Source organism: Lactuca virosa, chromosome 5 (genome assembly GCF_052849685.1).
Source record: "Lactuca virosa cultivar CGN04683 chromosome 5, Lactuca_virosa_CGN04683_v6, whole genome shotgun sequence".
Taxonomy (NCBI): domain Eukaryota; kingdom Viridiplantae; phylum Streptophyta; class Magnoliopsida; order Asterales; family Asteraceae; genus Lactuca; species Lactuca virosa.
In genome coordinates this window covers 458,354,053-458,358,176 of record NC_136430.1, presented here as the reverse complement: position 1 = coordinate 458,358,176, position 4,124 = coordinate 458,354,053, and positions in this window count along the sequence as shown.

The following is a 4,124-nucleotide window of genomic DNA, read 5'->3' as shown; positions in this document are numbered from 1 at the left end:
CATCGGAGATCTTGGAGTAGTTCCTGCCATAAAGGAGCCCATGGAGATTTTCTGCGATAATGAAGGAACGGTTGTGTTAACCAAGGAACCAAGAGATCATGGTAGATCAAGACATATCGACAGAAAATATCACTTTATCAGACATCGTGTGGAAGAAGGAAACCTCATTGTGAAGAAGGTATCATCGGAAGAGAATCCTACAAATCCCCTCACAAAGGGTCTGAGTAGGATTAAGCACGTTCAACATGCGATGAACATTGGTCTGAAGGATGATATTAGTTTTAGTGATTAGATAGATATTTAGAAACTTGTAACAAGTAAATGTAATTGACATTTGATGATTAAGTAATGGAGAATTATTTATGAATATTGTTTACTATCTTTTGTCAATTGTTTATCATTGTGTTTCAAATTTGCATGTTTTACTTCCCGAATAATTGGATTATTCAAAACATCCATATTCGATCATACTTTGGAAGTAAGTAGTGAATTAAGACTGTCGTGAATTGGATTGTAGATTGTCTAAGGGTTTAGACATAGCAATGGTTTGCTGCAAAATTCACGAGTACTTTTGAAATAGGGATTTAAGTATTAGATTAACCCACGCTCAGAGAATTACTTCATGGAATTTATCACGAGTAATTCTGAGATGATAATATCGTATAATATTTAAACCGAGATATATGAGTTGTTGTTTACGAGTTGGTTGTGCATTGATAATGCGTAAATGCATCAGTAACTTGATGTTATGAAACGTATTGTTGTGTACGATTTGATGAGTAAATAGTACAAGTATATAAGTCAAAGTTTATCTGTTCCTTTTACCCTAAGGGGAAAAAGCGATATCTTGGGCCCCTCGATGATTTGGTGTTGACATATGTGCCGGGCCCGGTCAGGACTGAATTGATGTGTTTAATTAAGTTCTTTGTCATTACAAATCAGAAATCGGGAAACAAACTGTTGGACAATGAGAATGATTCTCTTCCATGTCATTTTCATGATATCTTGTAGAACGGAGGATTATATGATCCCTTATCTTAGGACACATAACTGACTAGGTCAGAGTTTGACAACGGCTTTTGAGAGCTACAATGTGATGGTCAATTTTTGAAGTTGTACTTGAAATTATAGTTATTAGACTTATCCAAGTGGGAGACTGTTGGATTAGGTGTCTAAGCCCATAACTATAATTGGTATATACTTGAATTGATAGTAGCACGGTCCTTTTGGGTTGCCTTCACTCTAGCAACTTGACAGGATGACTTTTGGAGAGAGAGGTTGAATTTATTATTTGGAATAATAAATTGATATAAATGATTTATTAATGTATTAAAGGAATTAACTAACAGTGCAGGGGTTGTTTTGCAATTTATTGATAGTTGTGAAATTGGGCTATTGGACGCTTTAGAAAGGAGTGGACGGAAATTATAGGGAGGCCCTATAAGTTTTCGTCTAAGGCTCTTTGATAAGGAGTCCATGGGAATGCTTAGGCCCTAAGCTGGAAATTAGGGTTTCCTCCAACAAACCCTAGCTTTGGCTCTAAGCAAACAACAACTATATAAAGACCCCAACCCTTAGAATTTCGACCCCCATGCTATCAAACCCTAGTAGAGCCGAATTCTAGTGCTTCCTCATCCTCTCTCCTCTCATCCTATTGCATAGAGTGTTTGTAAGCCATTAGAGGTGTCACATTTGAGGTACTTGCTCTCAAGAGTTCAAGATCTTCAAGGATTCATTGTTATTGCTATATAACAATCAAGGTATGTATCTAAACCCTAGTTTATGTTGATTTCGAAAATAGTACATGCCTCCTAGGGTTTCTAGTTTTGTGTTCAATGCTTGTATGTCTAATAGAGAAAACATAGATCCAAACAATTAGGGTTGCATGCACATATATGATTGTTTTCTATGTATAAAACCCATCAAGTTTTGTGTGACATCCCCAATTTCACGGCCAGAAAAGACCGATTTGTTTATGCTTTGTTTTATAAAATCAGAGTAATCCTTTGATTAAAAGTGTTGCGGAATTTGTTCCCAAAACAAAATATGATAAGAATTTATCAAAGCATTTCTTTAAAGAAATGTATTTTCATTAAATAACAAAATCTCGGGATGTCATGTTCCGATACAGACCAAAAGCATAAACAGTATAAAATAGACCTTACAACAGTCATTTATAACTACTGATCTATAATCCAAAATCTCTCGTCAAGTCCACCAACTTATACTCTTATGCCATTACCTGCAATGTAAAGAAAACTGAGTGGGTCAGGCTTGGGAGCCTGGTGAGCATATAGGGTTTTCAACCCACAATAATATAATTATTATATTTAATCATCAAACAATCAACCCAATTACCCATCCCCATTATCTTCTTTATTTCTTAAGGTTTTACCCTAAGAATCAACTATCCTTTATTCATTCGTTCCTAAGGATTGACCTAAGGAATTGGCATGAAGTCCATTGCTGCCAAAGTTTATCGATCAGGTACTAAATCCATAGCTATCAGGCGCTAACTCCATAGTCACCAAGGTTTACTTAACAGTAGGCGCTAACTCCATAGTCACCAAGGTTTATACAATAGGCGCTAACTCCATAGTCACCAAGGTTTACTTAACAGTAGGCGCTAACTCCATAGTCACCAAGGTTTATACAATAGGCGCTAACTCCATAGTCACCAAGGTTTACTTAACAGTAGGCGCTAACTCCATAGTCACCAAGGTTTATACAATAGGCGCTAACTCCATAGTCACCAACTATCCCATCTACCCATGTTCTACCCAACATTTTCGTAGATGCAAATACTTACACAGTTTAAATCATTTAACACCTGTATAAAACATCAATTCTATGCCCATCTCAAATAGACAAACAATATATAAACACATAGCACGTATTTCATAGCAAATACTTTGTATTTATGTATTAGAAGAAAGTAACTACGCACTCACACATATAAACAACAATATACTTAATACATTCAAACAATACTTGTATTATTATCTTGTTTATGAAAGGGACTATACACTCACACATATAAACAACAATATATATATAAACACATAACACGTATTTCATAGCAAATACTTAATATTTATGCGTTAGAAGAAAGTAACTATACACTCACACATATAAACAACAATATACTTAATACATTCAAACAATACTTGTATTATTATCTTGTCTATGAAAGGGACTATACACTCACACATATAAACAACAATATATATATAAACACATAACACGTATTTCATAGCAAATACTTAATATTTATGCGTTAGAAGAAAGTAACTATACACTCACTTGATTAGACGATGCTCAGACAGTACTACGGCTCTTTGAGTAGTAATTCTCCGGTGAAACCGGGATATCTTCACACACCGGGCTTCTCGCAAGCAAAGCTTCGGCTCAGAAACTCTTTTCTTCTCGGGATCTTCGGGCTTCGGGACTCGCTTCGGGTCTCGGGATGATACCGGGGCTTCGGGGGGTTAAAATAGAGCTTAGAGAGAGTATCGGGAGTGGGAGAGATGAGAAGGAGCAACCAAAATCGGCTGACCCTCGATTTCTATTTATAGGGTGAATTTTCTGAGTTCACCTCGTGAGTTTCTAATATTCACCTCGTGAACTGGCTCACCTCGTGAGTTTCTAATATTCACCTCGTGAGCTCGATACGTCATTGCGTTCGTCATGGCCACTTGCCCTGGAAGACGTCCATCATCTGTTCACCTCGTGAGTCACTAATGCTCACCTCGTGAACTGACTCACCTCGTGAGCCACATATGCTCACCTCGTGAGCTCTGACACAGCCTTGGGGTTCACGCCCCGAACTTCAGAAATTCATAACTTTTGCATACAAGCTCCGTTTTCGACGTTCTTTAAATCCACGCGTAGGTGAGATTATGCTCTACAACTCTCGTTTAGACTCCGTTGGCTAATTTTGACTTTATTTTTTTGGGATATCCCTTTACTTTGACTCTGGCTCCGCCACTATATATATATATATATATATATATATATATATATATATATATAGAGAGAGAGAGAGAGAGAGAGAAAGAGAGAGAGAGGTAAGTTCAATTGAGAAAATAAAAAAGGTTGAGAATGTGCGAATCATTCTCAGTCAA